The sequence below is a fragment of the Bufo gargarizans genome, chromosome 4 (assembly GCF_014858855.1).
Source record: "Bufo gargarizans isolate SCDJY-AF-19 chromosome 4, ASM1485885v1, whole genome shotgun sequence".
Taxonomy (NCBI): domain Eukaryota; kingdom Metazoa; phylum Chordata; class Amphibia; order Anura; family Bufonidae; genus Bufo; species Bufo gargarizans.
Window position 1 is genome coordinate 263,161,385 of NC_058083.1, and position 21,639 is coordinate 263,183,023.

The following is a 21,639-nucleotide window of genomic DNA, read 5'->3' on the forward strand; positions in this document are numbered from 1 at the left end:
ATTCCAATTTAAATTTAGTAGGAGTCGGAGTCGGTTCATTTTTGCCTACTCCGACTCCAGGTACCCAAAATTGCCTCTGACTCCTCGACTCCGACTCCACAGCTCTGAAAAATACTGTCCTTTATGTTACATTTCAATGATATTACTTTATATAGTACAACCCCAATTCCCAAAAAGTTGGGAGGCTATCCAAAATGTTAATAAAAAAGAATGCAATCTCAAAGACCCATATTTTATTTACAATAGATCATATCAGATGTTGAAAGTTTAAAGACATTTTCATGAAAAAACTGTCTCTAAATGTCCAGAGAGAAGTGTTGTTTTTATGTACATTATACACAGCGTCCAGACTTTGAATTGGGGTTGTACATTAAAGGGTTATTACAGCACAAAAAAGTGTTCCCACGGGCTGCACATGCTTATACTCCCCTCACCGTTGCAGTTCCGATGGTGCCATGGTCCCAAATGCGCTCTACATCCTGCTCTTGTCTCGACATGACAGGAAATGGCTGTGAATGCCACTCAGGAAATTATTGGCTGCAGTGATAACCCAACTCAGCCAGTGATTGGCTGAGCAGAAATTTCTGCCATTTCTGCTGTGTCAAGACAGAAGCAGGAAGTGGTGTGTAGCGAGGACCCAAGCACTATGAGAATGGCATTGGCTGAAGATTTTGTTTGCCCTGTACTTTGCCCTACCTCACCACATGCTGGGCTGGCTGGAATAGTGTATATCACAGCAGATGGGTGCGCCTCAGTACTGCCTATTTGCAGGACTGCTGAGCTTGTGTACATCATTAAGAGGACTCATCAGGACTGAGGGGGTGATTACAGGATTATGGCTGGGGTAAGAATTTTACAAAACTAATCACATGTTCAGAATCGGGGCTCTCCCAGGTATATAACATTGGTATTAGTGGGGGGTACCAAAATGCAGTGACAAATTCTCTATAGGGATAGACCAACATATTTAAGGAACCAAAAACCTCTTTAAAGCTATGCAGAAGAATGTCATATACATTAAAATGGTCGACCCATCACAATAACTTATCCCCTATCCAGCGAATAGGGAATGTGCCTAAGGTCCAACCGTTTGGGCCCATACAGATCATAAGAATGGGAACCCATGTTCCCCCATTTGAATGGTGCAGAAAACATTTGCGCTATCACTCCCTTTAGCTCTATGGGGCTGCCAGCAGGGGAGGGCTGGAAACTTAATGTGGCCATGGAAAAAACCCTACAAGTGGCCCCATGTTGTAGGCGAGTCCAAATTGACAGAAGACAGGGGCGACAGTAATAGGCGAAGCCAGCAATACTGTAGTGCAGGACAAAATATCATCCCAGCAGAACCAAATATCATAGTGTGTAATTAGCATGGTCACAGGGCAGTATTTTAAGACGGTGATACAGATGAATTCAGGAGGGCACCTGACTGCAGGACAGGTGCATAAGTACCTGATGCTCCTAGCATTAATTAATGCTAAGAACATTAGATCGCTTTGTACCCGACTAGCGGCCATGAGGAGAGCTCAGGCAGCCCCTTGGGCACCGGCCCACCAGGAAATTTCCCTGTAGGGTCCGGCCCTGGCTGCCAGAGAGTACTATATGTGCACTTGAACTCTGCTATCTCTAACAGTCTCACAGAGTTGAACTGAGAGGTGAACAAGATATGCAGATGCCCTCTTAGTTTATTATGAGTGCTGTAGGCGTACCGTAACAGCCAGTAAAGTTTGGGAATTATTTATTTAAATATGTGTGACAACTAAAGGAGCTGGTGGAGCGCTGGGAAGGGGACTTTGCTTTCTCCATTAACCTATAGATGGGGTACTCAACTGGTGGACTGCTGTCCGGACCCCTCCTCTCAACTGTCTCTGTGTCCCAAAGACACAGATACAGTTGAATGCACTGGTGAAGTAGAGAGCCGGCAGCAGGCTTCACTGTTCACCTACTGCCGGTGATTTAGCGCTGGCAGGCATGATGCGATGATGTCATCATGCCTGCTGCACTGAGCTACAAGTCTGCTAACCACTGCGCTGTCTGTAGATCAGTGCTGCAGGCATGATGACATCATTGCATCTCACCTGCCTGCGCTGAATCACTGGTGAAGAAGCAGGGAATTGATGGTGGGGAAGGTAAGTATTTAAAAAGGAGGCAACGTGGGGCATTACAAGGGGATCATTCTGCATGGGGACATTAAGGAGGACATCACACTGTGAGGGGAGGCATTAAGGGGGCATGATTTTGTTTGATGAGGCACTGTGGGGCATCGTTTTGTAAGATGAGGCACTAAGGGGACATAATACTGTGAGAGGAGGCATTAAGAGGTCATCATATTGTGAGAGGAGGCACTAAATGTGCATCATACTGTTATGGGAGGCACTAAGAGGGCATTATATTGTTAGATGAGGCACTAAGGGAGCATCATACTGTGATGGGAGACACTAAAGGGGCATCATACTGTGAGGGGAGGCAGTAATGGATCATTATACTGTGAAAGGAGGCACTAAGGGAGCATTATATTGTGAGAGGAGCCATTAAAGGGGCATCATACTGTGAGGGTAGGCAGCAAGGGAGCATCATACTGTGAGGGGAGGCACTAAGGGGCATCATACTGTGAGATGAGTCACTAAGGTGGCATCACAATGTTAGGGGGGCACTAGGGGGTCATCATACTGTGAATGGAGGTACTAAGGTACTAAGAAAGCATCAAATTATGAGAGGAGGCACTAGTGGGGCATCATATTGTGAGTAGAGGCACTACTGGTGTATCATACTCTGTGGGGAGCACTAAAGGGGCATCTTTCTGTGTGATGTGGCACTAAAGGTACATTCTTATTTTGTTGGGGCCCTAAGAAGGTTGGGTGGGATTAAAGTTATTGCTATTTTTAGAGAGAAAAAAGGGAACTTGCTGTAAAGAACTACATACCACTATTTTTCCTCCTACATTTTTTGTTGCACTTCCGACTGTGAGGTAAGGTATGTTGACCCTTACAAAAAGTACTTCAGTACCCCATGCCTTTAGAGTAGAACTAAGATGGACACTATCACTTTCTATGGCAATTGTTATTGATTCCACAAACACATGGGTTAGTGATTCCACAAATGTAACAAATCATTATTATCCATTCTTCTTAAAGGGGTTGGCCACTTTATACCAGGCAATATTAGCAAGCATTATATGTCCCACTCAGCCAGGCTCCTAATGTGAGACAACTGGACTTACTAAATCAGTTACCCCATGTGAGTTACATTAGTAATACCATGCTATTACCACTCGTAATACCAAGTAGTAGCGTGGCAGAATATACATCAGACATGCAGACTTCCTCTTGCAAGGGTTACCATACCTAGATGTTCACAGCTTGTGAGACCAAGGCTGGAAATGTAACTAACACATACTGCAAGTCTGTACGGTAATTCAGACCTTGGGCATTTAGGGGCATTTAGACAGACTGTGGTTCTACTGACCAGAACTGACAGGATCACAACAACTGGACTTGTTGTATTTTCTCTTTAAGACGTTTCGCCAGTCGTCTGACTGGCTTTCTCAATTAAAATTACTTGTACAAGGAATCTACGGCATTAAATACTGGTGACTCATGCTTATTCAGAATAATCTGTTTAAATAAAAAACAGAAGGTCAAGGACTTCAAGGTCAAGGATAATGATTTGATTTCCATGACTGAAACTATTAGGTGTGATTAACTGCCTCAGCAGAGGTGTTAGAACAGCATTGTATCTGGCAGGCAATAGATGTCAAATCCATTAAATATAATTAGCTTTAATAGAAAAAAAATAATTTTAAGAGAAAATATTAGTCCAGTTGCTCTGACTTATTATAGCCGATATACCATGACCTGAAAGAATGACAACCTTCAAAGGAAACTACTTTACTGAGACTCATTTATCTTAGTAAATATATTGGGAGTATTTGATAGTTTTATTTACCTCATTAAAGTGGTGTTATTTGTAATTTATAACCACTATATCCAGACATTAAAACTTACCTCCAGAAATTCAGCTAACACCCTCTTAGGATATACACCTCAGTATGCAAATTCTGCTTACTAATCTAGATTAATTAAAAGTTATTGGTTTATGCTGTGTATCAGCTCATTTACTTGTAGACAGCATACTACAGTCACTTCAATATGGGATAGAGTAGAAGGGTACTGTACTTTCATTTCTGCAACACTTTACTTCCTCCTTGCTGAAAAAGAAAGTTAGATTTGTACACCCTGTGTGTCTTTAGTGGGAATTTTCTTGCTAATAAAGTCTTGTGATCACAGCAGCATCAGGCAGCTTTCCCATCTACCATATAAGAGGGGAAGTGTAATTGGACCTAACAGACTTGTTGTCAGAGTGACCAGTCTGCATTTCCAAAGTGTTTTTAACATATCGTGTAATGATAACTTACTGTTATAGAATTAGCAAGAAGTGACCTGGAGCATATAGTTTGTAAAAGAACTGTTCAGTAAATTTGACAAATTTGGTATGTAACCTATACATTAATAACTGGTAACCAGAATGGATTCATGCTAAAAAGTTTGTGCCTAACCAAACATGCTTGGTTTCTTTGAGGATGTAAGAGAAAATCTAGATGCTGGTCATGTGGCAGATGTGATGTATCTGGATTTTGCCAAAGCAACAAGCTTGTGCTGAAGCTACAAATGCAGGCACTAGGGGACAATGGCTAAAGCTTGCGATGGGGCGCTACAAGGATAATAGAAAAATAGATCATCGTTAGGGATTTGAACGCTAGTGAATCATGGTAGACAATAATCGTGTAATGTGAATGTATGATTTTACTAAAAATATACAAGTAAATTATCATTTGTCATTAATAAATTGTGGTAATGTAAAAGTGCATCGTGTGACCTTGTGCCAAAAGACAAGATGGCTAGATCTGTCTGAACACAGTCAATAATCATCGTCTAAGCGAGTATGAATTAATTTGTACACAATACTCCCTCCATGTAAATGCTTGTCATTGGCATTGTGTCGGTAGGTCACTAGTGTTATCAATCGCATTAATGATTATCTACTCGTCTAAATGTGCCTTTAGGCTTAATTCTCTTTAATCTCTTGATCAATAATCTTGTGGATAGAATTGAAAGTAAAGTATACGTTTTTGCTGATCACACAACACTGTGTAGGTTACTTACAACGCACTTGAATGACAATTATTACTCAATGAACTAGATAAGGCCACTTTGATATCTGTTGCACTGAGATCTGGCTGCCTGACCTGGCAAAAATGGCGAATGCGGCCAGATCTCTGTCCAGATCTTATTATACTTAATGGGGTCGGCGGGCATTGCGACTGCATCTGGCAGTGCCGGATCCAAAGAATTCCAGCAGGTTATTCTCTGCCGAAAGCCTGCCAGAATCGCTGCTGGAATACCGTCCAGTCCCATTAACTATAATGGGATGATACGGAGATCCAGCCACAACCTGGCAAATATGCAGAGAATCAGCCAAATACTGCTGCAGCGGTTTTTGTCCAGCTGATTCCCGGCATTCTATGTTGGAACAGCCTGCGGGAAGGCTGTGACGACAATGTGAAACTAGGCTACATGTAATAAAACTTGGGACAACAGAACAAGAAAATGACTTGGGCATTGTTGTTTTAGGTAAGGCTACTTTAACACTAGCATTTCTATTTTCCAGTATTAAGATCCGTCATAGGATCTCAATACCGGAGAAAAATGCTTTAGTTTTTTCCCCATTCATTGTCAATGGGGACAAAACATAACTGAATAAAATGGAATGCTCCAAAAAGCATTCCGTTTCATTAAGTTACGTTCCCATACTGGAAAGCAAACTGACAGGGACGGATCCGTTTTCTCTGACACAATCTGACACAATAGAAAACGGATCGTCCCCCATTGACTTTCAATGGAGTTCATGATGGATCCGTCTTGGCTATGTTAAAGATAATACAACCGGATCCGTTTATAACAGATGCAGATGGTTGTATTATAAATAACGAAAGCATTTTTACTGAGCCCTGCCGGATCGAGTAAAAATCCTAGTGTGAAAGTAGCCTGAGATAGGCGGCAGTACTCAATATCAGTCAGCAGCTGCAGAAGCAAATAAGATAAAATCCCTTATTACCCTTTAATGACCCCCTCGCAAAGGCCACATGTTGAGTATGGGATTCAGTTTTGGGCTCCACATGCTATAAAGCAGGGACCAACAACCTCTGGAACTCTAGCTGTCCTGAAACAATTCCTAGAATACACCATTCACTTCTGTGGGTGTTACAAGAACAGCCAAGCAACCTATGTAAGTATGTAACAAATACCTAAGCTTTTAAGGAGAAGACTTCATAATGGTACTGCAGATGAGTATCTGAGAGAACTATGAAGTTTTTATTCACTGGAAGTAAACTTGAAGGGTATATTCAACCTTTTAAAATTGATGGGCTATCCAGTAGTGGCCTCACTTGTGTTTCCCCACTTGTTCAGCTGTTTGAAGACTTAGGGTGTGACCCCATGGGGTGGCCATGATAAAGTTGCACTGTGGTCAAGTACCCGCCGGAGATAGAGCTCCCATAGAAATGAGTGGAGCGATGGAGCTCCTTTCCTACCAGCTGCTCCATCCACTGGTCCCATTCTTGGGGATCACTTTAAAGTTTGCAGGAGATTAACCTGGACTTCTTCCCCTACCATCCTCAGTCCCACAAGCAAGTGCACAGAGTCAACCAGATCCGAGAAAATTATTTATGCTTCTTTGTCTCCTTGAAACAAGATAGATGCATGTCCTTGTTTCCTTGGGCTGAGTTCTGCGCAACAACCACTCCAATGAGTCTGCTAATAAGTTACCATTCATTATTGTTTATGGACATCACCCTCGTCTACCTGTACCTAATGATTTATCCACTGATGTGTCAGCTGCATGTGAGGAGTGCAGTTAAGGGATGAAAAGTAGTGATGAGCGGCAGGGGTAATATTCGAATTCGCGTTATTTCGCGAATATTTTTTGGAATATTCGTTGAATATTCAAAAATTCGCGATTTTATTTTTCTTGAAAAATCGGCAATGTAATGACTGTGTAATATGCAAATTTTCGGAATTCGAATTTTCGGATTCGAATTTTTATTGCGAATTTTTCAACTGTAACTATTAGACAAAGAAGATTATAGCACTATATTAGCTAAATTTCTCTATATTCGTTTTTTTTCCCGAATATTCGCTATATTGCTATAACTTCGTTTTTCAAATATTTGTAATATTCTAAAACAAGTTTATGTAGCAATATATCGAATATTCGAAAAAAAACGAATATAGAGCAATTTAGCTAATATAGTGCTACAATCTTCTTTGTCTAATAGTTGTAATTTTTTTCTCATCTGAAGTTCAGAATGGAAAAAAATTACAACTATAAAAAAAAGATTATAGCACTATATTAGCTAAATTGCTCTATATTTGTTTTTTTCGAATATTCACTATATTGCTATAACTTAGTTTTTTTGAATATTCGTAATATTCTAAAACAAGAATATATAGCAATATAGCGAATATTTGAAAAAACGAATATAGAGCAAAATTCGCAAACACTACTACTCCTAAAGTCAAGTATATTGCAGCCTTGTGTACTGATTTAAAAAAAATCTAATTAAAAACCAAAAAAGGAAAAAAAAAATTGAATATTCGAAATTACCAACTATATTCTAAATTTTGCGAATTTTGAAAAAATCGAAATTCGAATATTCGTGATTAACACTAATGAAAAGCTCTGATTTTCTCCTGTAGATAGAAATTGGTTATCTTCAAGGAATATTCATCTGAAGGTGCCATCTTTCAAATTCGCTTCTTGGTTCCTAGGGCTCTTTGAAGTCATCTGCCAAATTAACCCATTCTGCAGTTAGCTCCATCTGCCTCAATCTCTGCATTCCCAACTCCTTCAACGAGACCTCTGGAGCTGAACTGCTACTCCAAGCCTTCTGTGTCCACTTCTGTTCCTGCCAGTGCTGAGGATGAATTTGAGGTCCAGAGTATACCAGATATGAAGAAAATCAGTAGCAAGACGTTTTATCTGTTGGATTGAAAGGGTTTTGGCTCCAAGGAGAGGTCTTGGGAGCCTGCTAAGAACATTAATGCTCCTGTCCTTCTGAAAAAGTCCTGGCACAGTCTGGCCCAAAGATGAGAGGGAGTAAAGGGGGTGCTGTTACATGAGCGACTGATGTCCACCACTGCCCTGCGGGTGCCATTCTACTCACCCTGTGTCTGTTGCAGGTCCAGCATTCTGGCAGTGACCAATGCATTGGTGTCCTGTGTATCTATTGAGAAAATTCTTCATTGAACCTTACCTCATTCTGCCTGACCTGACTAGGGGTGAGCGAATCGACTTTGGATGAAGCATAAATTGCATAAAACTTTGTTAGAATACTGTACGGAGCGAGAACTCCCTACAGTATTAGAATGTTTTGGCTCTGATGAGCCGAAGTTATAACTTTGCAAAGTCTTGCGAGACTTCGGGTAATAACTTTGTAAATTAATTTCTACTGTAAAAAACCTTTGTACCAAACTCGGGTATTCTAATGAAGTTTTATGCGAATCGACTTTGGATGAACCATCCGAAGTCGATTCGCCCCTCCCTAGACCTGACCTGTGCCTGATTACCATATTGACCCTTTGCTGCCTCCCCTTACCTCAGACTTGTTTCATGGATTAGCACAGACTCTGCCTGCCGTGACCTCTGCCTGTTACTGACTATGAGTTTTGCCTGATGCCTCACACTAGTGTCTCTGACCCATGTGGGTCAGCTGTTAACCAAGCCTGGACTACTCCAGGAGGCAGCAGCCTGGTAGCTCCCCTGCAGCAAAGTCCAGAACCCTGTTTGGGGGTTAAAGTTTAACTAGCAGGGGACTGCCAGGATAATGTCCTTTAGGTTTAGCTCAAAGTCAAACCAGTTGATTGACACAGTGGTTCCACATCCATTGAATGTAACACTTTGCCATGTGGTCATACCCTAAAAGTATTACCATTAAACTACAGATGGATTCTCTTGATTTCCAATTCATAATAAACATATTCTAGGTAATATTCCTGCTAAATATAATACTAGATGACTGTACATACTGTACTTGTCTAAATATACAAAGCCAAAAATATAGGATGTGGCTCCATTCACAGATGATTTTCCTTATTTGGTTTAGATATGAACTTTAATTAGCTTATGTCAACTTCCGCATCTGGTATGAAAAGGTTCAGTTGACTTGAGTGCTGTGCGTAGCAGAAGCTGTTCTGTCTATGCCTTCATAGGGAAACATTTCTGAACAATGAACATACTGTATGCAAAACTGGAAACATACAAATACACAAAGCATAAATTATGGGCAACATGGTGTGTTTGATGCTGATAACACTATTTTCTTACTTAAAATTGCCAGAAATAAGCATTACCCCCTTAAGGATGCAGCCTAGTTTGTTACTTAAAAGGAAAGTGTCATCTATAATTTTGTCTGCCCGTTAAAATCACATAGTGACACACATCTGAATCAGTTTTTTTTTTCTGATTGTATATTTTTTTTAATTATATTTCCTGAACATTATTATGGGTGCTGCCATTTTGCCTGAGCTGTTAACAGCATATAGAGATATGCTTTACAGCTGCGCGGCAGTTTTAGTTCAGCTGATTCTTGGCATATTTTCCAGGTTGGGGCCATATGTCCACTGGTCCCCATTACGGTAGATAATGGGCCGGTGGGCATTCAGGCAGCTTCCAGCAATGCCACATCCAGGTAGTATTATCTCGGTCCATTGCAAGGTATCTCTGCAACATGTCATGCAGAATTCACGTGGAGAGATTGGTTAGGCAAAGAGACAGTGTAACGGTCTTTTTTTTTTTGTAATGTGTAGGGGCAGTGATACTGACTATTTTTGTAACATACTTTATTTACTGAAATCATACCATACAATTCCATTAGAAAAATAGTTTAAAATGGCCCATTTTGAGCAATAGCAACGCTCGGTCTTCTGTTTACTTAACTGTGGAGACGCGCTCCACACTGACTGCTGCTATCCGCACTGCCTCTCTCCACATTTATATATACATATATATGTAGAAACGAAAGTCTGAGCAGCACCATTAATGACAAAGTAAACGGAGTGCCAGCAGTCCAGATGTATACCAACATCAACAATGCAGATAAATGAAGAAAGGTCCCGGAGACAGATCGAGTTCCTCTATGGCTCCTCTTTATTTGTCACATATAGTAGACAGACATAACCACCACATACACGGTATATCGTTAACGCGTTTCGGGTGAGTACCCTTAGTCATAACACTAAGGGTTACGACTAAGGGTACTCACCCGAAACGCGTTAACGATATACCGTGTATGTGGTGGTTATGTCTGTCTACTGTATGTGACAAATAAAGAGGAGCCATAGAGGAACTCGATCTGTCTCCGGGACCTTTCTTCATTTATCTGCAGCCTGCCACGGGAACACTCCCCAGGATCTCTGGAGCCGGGATTACTTATTCCACCAGGGAGGTGAGCTGGACTTTATATTTCACAACATCAACAATGTAATGAAGAAAAAGGATCGCAGCACATCCAAATGGTGAAAAATGTGTTGTCCTTTATTCACCCATATAGCGACATTTCAGTCTTCTTACTGGGACTGTTCTCAAGCGAGTACAAGTTAGTAGTGCATATTTAAAAGGTATGATATCATTTGCATACATAATCAATAACATAACATCCACAAATTACAACATAATAGTGATCTCCATATCATTGCCGATATAAAGTGCTATGTGGAGCTTAGCCGGCACCTAAGATGGCCGCGTAGTATGTGAGCTCCGGAACCCGCATTGAGCTTCTCCCGCTCAGCGACTTTACCAGCGACCTGCAGAGCAGCTATACATTCGGAAATGGCAGTTAGACAGATGTGGAGGAGGAAGGCGCCGAAATCTAAAGGCTCAAGGTCTCTGGAACACTTTTTCTACGGAGAGAAGGTGAGCAAATATGGCGCCGTGGAAAGATCACAGAAGCTCAGAGCTGCCTCGGCAGATCCCCCGCTGCAACCAACTCACCTTGGTGTGGCATCAGCCCCGAACTCCTCTGCTGCCCAACAATTTTCTCTAAATGGCGACTGTAACTCGCCTGCCTCATCCCGAGCCGAGAGGAATGATAACATAGGCCGCAGACACGCAGCCTTACATAGGCATCAACGGCCCTCGGTGTCCAGAGGGCAAGACTGCCACACCTCTACCCCCAGGGGAGACCAGGACTCACTCCTAGCAAATCTCCAGAAGCAGAGGCAGTGGAGACAGACTGCAGATCATAATAACGCAGCACTGCCCCAACTTACCTCCATTGAGGATACTGATGTCTAATGTATTAAACCTCAGATAAAGCAGCTTCGGAAAATACACTGAAAGATATGCTACTAGTCCTTCGATCCTCCCTACATAAAGATTTCTCCACACTCTTATTGCCACTGCAATCTGTGCTCAACGATGTAGGGGAAAGAATCTCCCATGTCAAGTCATGGCATCCTTTGCTGGAGCGCAACAATAAATTGCTGGACTCCCACAACGCACTAGATGATAGAGTGGACACCCTGCAGGCAAAACTGGTAGATTATGAAGACCGCAATCGCAGGAATAACATACAATTCTGCAATATCCCAGAGGCAATTCCAGGCTCAGAACTTCGGGAGTACCTGCAACAGCTTAGCAGGTAATGCTTCCCACCTGTGCCGTCCCCAAACCACCTAACCTCCCGGATTCACGTTCTTGCTAGATATACCTTCTACCATGTCAAGGTAGAAGGTATATCGACTGAATTAATTGGCCTTATGCCTTCTCAGTGCTACAGAAATTTGGGTTCTCTGGCCCGATATACTCAGCAATTTCCGCACTATATTCCAATCCCTGTGCCAAAGTTTTCACTAATGGAGCACTCTCAACTACCTTTAAGTTGACAAACGGCACCAGGCAAGGATGCCCGCTGTCTCCCCTATTCCTTGTGTTATCTATTGAACCCCTGGCAGACCTGATCCGTTGGGACCCAGGAATAGCGGGGCTTAAGGTGGGATCTAGCGAGCACAAACTTGCGCTCTTTGCAGATGACATTATAGTCATCTGCACTAAACCCAGGACCTCTCTTCAAAAAGTATTTAGCTTGCTAGATACTTCTAGTCGTGTTTCCTATTACAAATTAATCTTAGACAAATCCCAGTGCCTACCGATAAACATCCCCCTTGACCAGCTGACGCAGATTAAAGGCCTATTCCCTTTAAACTGGCAAATAGAAAGTATCTCTTATCTGGGAATTCAACTGACCTACCCCGTGTCCAAGATGTTCCAAACCAATTTCCCTCCCCTCCTCGAGGAACTACGGAAACATAAAAGACATGAAGTTCAGCTTGATCTCGTGGTTTGGTAGAGTGTCGGCTAAAGGCTAAAAAAAAACAGATGATGGACTTCATATGGAACTCTAAACATCCCAGGGTGGCCCAATTGACTCTAACAATGCATAAGACCAGAGGAGGACTAGGTGTACCAAACCTTAAATATTACTATACTGCCTGTCTACTAGATCAACTAGTTTACTAGTGGCAAGACTCTGAAGAAAAACATTGGGCCCCTATAGAGAAAACCTCACAATCTCTCCACTCTCCGTTTCTTGCTGATAGGGATGGCATGGGGAATGTGCCCGTCTGCATTTCCTCTCTCTGCAGTTCAGATGTCTATAAATGCATGGAGACACTACTAAGCCACCTCTTCTGATAAGACGCCCCTTCCTGCCTCCGCTATTTCCACAAAATGTTTGATACACCATATCCCGGCACTAGATCTCAAGACCTGGACAACCCAGGGCATTTGCACAGCTCAGGACCTGATGGACCCAAACAACCTGTTGTCTTTCTCCCACATACATTACACTTACCAAATAACCCATAGGGACTTTTATAAATTCTTGCAGATTGGATCCTTACTGGGGAGAAATGAAAGTGCCTCTCTACATATCCCTTAAGTAGCCCTATAATACCTTTATGGGAGTTTTCCCTAGAAGGGGGGGGGGGGGGGGGGGGGCATTTCTCTTTTCTATGATCTCTTTGTCCAGGGAAAGGGATGAGATAAACCATGTCCCCTAAAGAAATGGGAAACGGACTTGCAAAAGTCCTTCTCATCTGACTAATGGCACACTGCCTTTCACCAGGTTGCCACAGCTTTTCGTTGCGTGGCACATCAGGAAGCGATATTTAAAACTAGTCTGAGATGCTACTACACACCCATCAGACTCCATATAATGTTTTCTACCTCGCCCCCTGACTGCTGGAGGGGATATGGAAGGAGGGGAGCCCTCCACATTTTGTGGTCATGCCCCAAGATTTTCCCACTGTGGAAATAAGCTACAGACCTAATAGCTGAGCTTGCCAACCACAGATTAGAAGTAACACTAGAACTGACACTTCTCTTCATTGGTATTGACGGTATAACTCGCACGGCTAGAACAATAATAACTCACATACTTATGCAACCAAATTGGTCATCACCCGACACTGGAAATCCTCCCAAACCCCCACCCTAGCTGAAGTGATAGATCTGGTAAACTCTACCTGTATGTATGAAAAAATTATTGCTACACAACAGGTCTCCATGTCAAAACTCCACTCAACATGGGAAATTTGGATGTCAAGCCGGAGGTATGAGGCCTAGATAAATCACTACTAGAGGAAATGGCCCTCTAGTACCCGCCAACACCGACCATCTGCTAGGTAGAGATGTCGCGAACATAAAATTTTCTGTTCGCGAACGGCGAACGCGAGTTTCCGCAAATGTTCGTGGACGTGCAAACCGGCCGAACCGCCATAGACTTCAATAGACAGGCGAATTTTAAAACCCACAGGGACTCTTTCTGGCCACAATAGTGATGGAAAAGTTGTTTCAAGGGGACTAACACCTGGACTGTGGCATGCCGGAGGGGGATCCATGGCAAAACTCCTATGGAAAATTACGTAGTTGATGCAGAGTCTGGTAAGTTGAATTCGCAATGCGATTAATATAACCTGCATTAATCGCAATGCAATTACAACTTAGATCTGAGTTCCTAATGGTTGTATTGCTAGAATTGACGAATATAGCACTATATTCTCAATCTTCGTTATATTCTAGCAATACAACCATTAGGAACCCAGCAGCTCTAAGTTGAATTCAAAATGCGATTAATATAACCTGCATTAATCGCATTGCGATTACAACTTAGATCTTAGTTCCTAATGGTTGTATTGCTAGAATTGACGAATATGTCTATATATCTGAATATATACTCTTTACAGTGACAGACCAAACTCCACATTTAACGCACAGCAAACAACCGCAAACAGTCCATTTGCACAACCGCAAACTCCCCATTTGCACAAGGTTGGATACCAAGCTAGCCATGTCCTGTTCCTTGTCCTCACTGATGTCATTGAAGGTCTCTTCCTCCACCCAGCCACGTACAACACCAAGGGTCCCCGAAAGGTGACAAGCCCCCTGGGACGCCTGCTGTGGTTGGTCTTCCACCTCCTCAAACCACCTTGCTCCTCTGACTCCTCTTCTTCAGACTCCTCTCTCTGCGTTGCTCTCTCTGCGTTATTATAAGGTGTGTTAAGTAGTACTATTCCTATCATTTTAATCCCTGTTACGTCCCCTATCAGGGGACGTGTATATCGAATCGATTTTAGGAACTGGGAGATGAAAAAAGATGCTTGGTCGGTCCTCCTACTTCCAATTTGGGGCACTGCACGTGCAATCGAATGTGCCACCAGATATGAGTTGCGCTGAAGTGACACTATGCGCCTGCAGCTGGGCCTTCAACACACAAACACGTGCAGGCAACTGACTGCTATTTATTCAGTCAAAATTGTTGTTTTTCTTTAAATGGAATCGAATGTGACACCAGATATGAGTTGCGCTGAAGTGACACTATGCACTGGCAGGGCATGAAACACATAAACACGGGTGTAACTGACTGCTATTTATTCAGTCAAAATTGTTGTTTTTCTTTAAATGGAATCGAATATGACACCAGTTATGAGTTGCACTGGTGACACTATGCACTTGCAGGGCATGAAACACACGCGCGTGCCAGCAACTGACTGCTATTATATTACAGTCAAAATTTTTTTTTTTTAATGCAAGCTACTGTGACACCAGATATGAGTGGTGGCACTGGGCAAATGGGCACAGTATACGCTGTGAGCCTGACACACACGCTGGCAGGCAGGCAACTGCAATTAGATTACACAGGAAATAAAAAAGAAGCAGACTGATGTTCTAGCCCTAAAAAGGGCTTTTTGGGGTGCTGTCCTTCAGGGGAGGACTGGCAGCCTTAGTCCTGGGGGGGCAAATCTAGTCAAGTGGCCCATTTTTAGCCCCGCCCATCATTAAAAGCCCCTCCTACATATAATAGGCCACTCCCAACACACACTGTACAGCTGAAATTTTATAGTTGCGGCCTGTCTCTACACATCATACGGAGAGGGGAGGTCTGTCCTGGCTGCACTGCCTGCTTATATAACAAGCTACAGCCAGGAAGCTCCTCCGCTCTCCTCCCTACCCTGATCCTGCTCAAGGCCTGTGGTTCCCCCCACCATCTGCCACCCGCCCGTGGCCTGCTGCCCCCCTTTGACCGTCCTCACCCAGTTCTGAATCCTCCTTCTGCAAATGGCAGGAGGAGGAGGAGCCGGAGCATCTCCTCTCCTACATAGCACCACATACCTCTTACATCCAGTGATGTCACCTTTGTTGTAGACGTTCTCTTTCCTCATCTTCTCCATTCAGACCAGACCGCCATGATGATTTTTCTGCCATCTCCCTTCACTGCAGAGATTGAGAAACAGACATTAGTTTCCTGACACCCCCAATACTATACTGCAGAAACAGTCCCCCTGGAAATACAAACTACCACACAGATAGTGCCCCCAATACTGTACCCGCTATGCCCCCAATACTATACTGCAGAAACAGTCCGCCTGGAAATACTACTACCCCACAGATAGTGCCCCCTTAAACAATTATTGGCACACAGCGCTCTAAAAAATAACTGTGCCCAGACACTAATAGTATAAAGATAATGTCCCCCAAAAATAATTGTGCTAAGCTGATACTATGCCAGGGTGCCCCCAAAGTAACAATGCTCCCCAAAATCCCACCAATAGAAATAATTCTCTGCCAGAGCACACTTAGTAGTAATAATGCCCCTATAGTGCCCTAGTAATCATGTTCTTCATAGCCCCTAGTAGTAGTAAAGCTCCCCATAATACCCCCTAGTAGTACTAATTTTCCCTATAATATGACAGTACATGAAATACCCCCGCTTAGTGCCCGCAGTTGAGCTAATGTCCCCATAATGTATGCCAGTATAAAATACCCCTATATAGTGCCCCAGTAAATGCCCTCATACTGCTCCTCTCCCCCTTCCCCATAGTGTCCCCATAATATGCCAGTAAAAAAATGCCCCTTAGTGCCCCCAGCAGATGCCCCTATAGTGCTCCTCTCCCCCACAATGTACCAGTAAAAAAATGCCCCTTCTTAGTGCCACCATATGCCCCAATAGTGCTCCACTCCCCCATAGTGCCGCTCTCCCCTATAGTGCCTTCCATAATGTGCCAGTAAAAAATGCCCCCTTAGTGCCACCAAATGCCATAGTGCCCCCCATAATGTTCCAATACAAAAGGCCCCTTTAGAGCCCCCACTTCCCCATAGTGCCCCCAAATAATGCCCCTATAGTAGCACCAGATGCCCCATAGTGCTGCTCTCCCCTATAGTGCCCCCCAGAATGTGCCAATAATAAAAAAAAAGCCCCTTTAGAGCCCCCAGTTACCCCCATAGTGCTCCTCTCCCCCATGGTGCCCCCGCATAATGTGCCAGTAAGAAATGCCCCCATAGTGCCAGCTCCCCCAATAGTGCCAGCTCCCCCTATAGTGCCCCCCATAGTGCCAGCTCCCCCTATAGTGCCCCCCCATAGTGCCAGCTCCCCCTATAGTGCCAGCTCCCCCTATAGTGCCCCCCCATAGTGCCAGCTCCCCCTATAGTGCCCCCATAGTGCCAGCTCCCCCTATAGTGCCAGCTCCCCCTATAGTGCCCCCCATAGTGCCAGCTCCCCCTATAGTGCCCCCCATAGTGCCAGCTCCCCCTATAGTCCCCCCATAGTGCCAGCTCCCCCTATAGTCCCCCCCATAGTGCCAGCTCCCCCTATAGTCCCCCCCCATAGTGCCAGCTCCCCCTATAGTCCCCCCCATAGTGCCAGCTCCCCCTATAGTCCCCCCCATAGTGCCAGCTCCCCCTATAGTCCCCCCCCATAGTGCCAGCTCCCCCTATAGTCCCCCCCCATAGTGCCAGCTCCCCCTATAGTCCCCCCCATAGTGCCAGCTCCCCCTATAGTCCCCCCCATAGTGCCAGCTCCCCCTATAGTCCCCCCCATAGTGCCAGCTCCCCCTATAGTCCCCCCCATAGTGCCAGCTCCCCCTATAGTCCCCCCCATAGTGCCAGCTCCCCCTATAGGCCCCCCATAGTGCCAGCTCCCCACAGTGCCCCCCATAGTGCCAGCTCCCCCTATAGTGCGCCCCATAGTGCCAGCTCCCCTTATAGTGCCCCCCATAGTGCCAGCTCCCCCTATAGTGCCAGCTCCCCCTATAGTGCCCCCCATAGTGCCAGCTCCCCCTATAATGCCCCCCATAGTGCCAGCTCCCCTTATAGTGCCCCCCATAGTGCCAGCTCCCCCTATAGTGCCCCCCATAGTGCCAGCTCCCCCTATAGTGCACCCCATAGTGCCAGATCTCCCCCCCATAGTGACAGATCTCCCCCCATAGTGCCAGATCTCCCCCCCCATAGTGCCAGATCTCCCCCCCATAGTGACAGATCTCCCCCCATAGTGCCAGATCTCCCCCCCATAGTGCCAGATCTCCCCCCCTATAGTGCCAGATCTCCCCCCCTATAGTGCCAGATCTCCGCCCCCCCCCCCCCCCATAGTGCCAGATCTCCGCAAACAATTAAAAAGAAGAAAAAATACTTACCTCCATCAGCAGCGTGTGCTGCCGGCTCAGGCGTCGCGATGATAATGACGTCATCGCGCTTCCTGAGCCGGCCTCTGATAGGCTGCAGGCATTAGTGCCTGCGGCCTATCAGAAGAACAGGGGAGGGACACGCCTCTCCCTCCCCTGCCCCACAGCCCGGCCGCAGCGCAATTACATCCAGGGCCGCGCCGCCTGTGGTGATCGGCGGTGCGGCCCTGAAGAATAAAAAATTTTATTTTTTTTTGTAGACGGGCGGCCCAGCGGCCGTTTATTTAGGGCGGCCTGGGGGGCAATTGCCTCCCTGCCCCCCGGCCCAGTCCGCCCCTGCTGTCCTTACAGCAGAGATCAGATGAGTCTTTCAGGACTGTAGTGGACACTGAATACACTAGCCTAGCTATCGATTTCCCTATTAAATCAGCAGCAGCTACACTGTCCCTCCTCTCACAAAGAATGCAGCTTCCGAATGAATCTAAAATGGATGTTGTCCAGGAGGTGGGAGGGTCTGGGAGGGAGGGTCTGCTGCTGATTGGCTGGAATGTGTCTGCTGACTGTGAGGTACAGGGTCATTAGGAACCCAGCTCTAAGTTTAAATCGCAATGCGATTAATATAACCTGCATTAATCGCATTGCGATTACAACTTAGATCTGAGTTCCTAATGGTTGTATTGCTAGAATTGACGAATACAACGAATATAGCACTATATTCTCAATCTTCGTTATATTCTAGCAATACAACCATTAGGAACCCAGCTCTAAGTTGAATTCGCAATGCGATTACAACATAGTCAAATTTGTGACACTGCAGCTTCCGAATGAATCTAAAACGGATGCTGTCCAGGAGGTGGGAGGGTCTGCTGCTAATTGGCTGGAATGTGTCGAATGATGACGAATAGGGGGCGGATCAAATATCGCATATGTTCGCCCGCCGCGGCGAATGAGAACAAGCTATGTTCGCCGGGAACTGTTCGGGACATCTCTACTGCTAGGTTGGGATCGCTTTGACACTTCACAACTGAGAAACATTGTTAAACACTTGGACACTTTTTGTTCGTTGATTCTGTTTGTGTTCTTATTTAGTTATTGTCTATGTTTTGATCTTGTACTCTACTGTCGGTTTTGGGAATGAAGATAAAACTGTACCTCAACTCTGCAATGTACGAACTGTGTAACCTGAACAATTTTTATGCTTGTACAACATGAAACTGACGGTTGTAACTGTTCTATTGAAAACAATAAAAACTTTTTAAAATAAAGTGCTATGTGCATCCAATGAAAATGTTCTATGACAATATAAAATTATGCATAATGCTTTGATTAATAATCAATGTGATCAGTGTCACACTGGTCGACAATGATATGGGGCTCACTACTATGTTGTAATTTGTGGATATGTTATTTTGTACACGGTTTTTAATTGCTGAATATGTATGCAAATTAGATTATACCTTTAAATATGCACTACTGATTTGTACTCACTTGCTTAAGAACAGTCCCAGTAAGAAGACTAAAACGTTGCTATATGGGTGAATAAAGGACAACACAGTTTTAACCATTTGGATGTGCTGTGGCTCTTTTTCTTCTATTACATATGTATGTATGTATGTATGTATGTGTGTGTATACAGTTGCAAGAAAAAGTATGTAAACCCTTTGGAATTATATGGATTTCTGCACAAATTGGTCATAAAATGTGATCTGATCTTCATCTAAGTCACAACAATAGACAATCACAGTCTGCTTAAACTAATAACACACAAATAATTAAATGATACCATGTTTTTATTGAACACACCATGTACACATTCACAGTGCAGGTGGAAAAATTATGTGAACCCCTAGACTAATGACATCTCCAAGAGCTAATTGGAGTGAGGTGTCACCCAACTGGAGTCCAATCAATGAGATGAGATTGGAGGTATTGGTTACAGCTGCCCTATAAAAAGCACACACCAGTTCTGGGTTTGCTTTTTACAAGAAGCATTGCCTGATGTGAATGATGCCTCGCACAAAAGAGCTCTCTGAAGACCTACGATTAAGAATTGTTGACTTGCATAAAGCTGGAACGGGTTATAAAAGTATCTCCAAAAGCCTTGCTGTTCATCAGTCCACGGTAAGACAATTTGTCTATAAATGGAGAAAGTTCAGCACTGCTGCTACTCTCCCTAGGAGTGGCCGTCCTGTAAAGATGACTGCAAGAGCACAGCGCAGACTGCTCAATGAGGTGAAGAAGAATCCTAGAGTGTCAGCTAAAGACTTACAAAAGTCTCTGGCATATGCTAATATCCCTGTTAGCGAATCTACGATACGTAAAATACTAAACAAGAATGGATTTCATGGGAGGATACCACAGAGGAAGCCACTGCTGTCCAAAAAAAAAACTGAGCACCTGGATGTTCCACAGCAGTACTGTCACACCGGTGACAGGTTTTAGAAGGTCTGAAAGATTATCTGCATATTAGTGATCTGACAGCCTCTTTTGGTTTCACTTTGTCTGTGTGTTGCTTGTATGTCCACACCTCCTTTCAGGTGTGGATCATGTGACCTTTACCTCCCCCTATTTAGTCTGACTTTAACCATCACTCCTTACGCTGGATAGCTTCTTTTGGTTTTTGGAAGAGCTGGAGTGTGGTTCTAGTTGAAGTCCTGTTCATCCATCATCATAAGAAGTTAAGTGTTCCGCTTGTTGTATTTTGTAATACCCCCACCTTTGTTGTTTACTAGGCCTCAGCGAGACGCTGGTTCCTTGACCAGGGAAAGAGCGGGTTGTCTCTGCCCTGTCATTATCATTAGGGCATCCGAGGGCCACCAGGGTTTTCTAGGTTCCTGTGTATGGGCATCTCTACCATCGAGAGGTGCCCATACGGATAGGAGTTAGGGCCAGGAGCAGGGTTTTATAGGTGCTGACCCTTTTCCTTCCCTAGCGGTGAGGCCTAGTGTCTTTTTCCCTTCCTTCTTGTTGTCTTTTGGTGTTCTACTACATCCGTGACAAGTACTGGCAAAATATTCTGTGGACAGATGAAACCAAAGTTGAATTGTTTGGAAGAAACACACAACACTATGTGTGGAGAGAAAAGAGGCACAGCACACCAACATCAAAACCTTATCCCAACTGTGAAGTATGGTGGAGGGGGCATCATGGTTTGGGGCTGCTTTGCTGCGTAAGGGCCTGGATGGATTGCTATCATCCCTCTCTGTTGGTGTCTCGCAAGGCTCGGTCCTAGGACCCCTGCTCTTCTCTATCTACACTTTATGAGCTGTCCCAGGCCAAGAGTCCCATGGCTTTCAGTATCACTCTTATGCTGACGACACACAACTCTACCTCTCTTGTCCAGACATCACCACCTTACTATCCAGAATCCCACAATGCCTATCTTCCATATCATCCTTCTTCGCCTCTCGCTTTCTAAAACTTAACATGGATAAAACAGAACTCATCATCTTTCCCCCATCTTGCTCAACCCCCACAACAGACCTATCTATCATGATCAATGGCTGAACACTATCCCCGGTCAACCAAGTCCGCTGCCTTGGAGTGACCTTGGATTCTGCCCTTTCCTTCCGACTGCACATCCAAGCCCTTTCCACCACCTGCCACCTCCAATTCAAAAACATCTCCC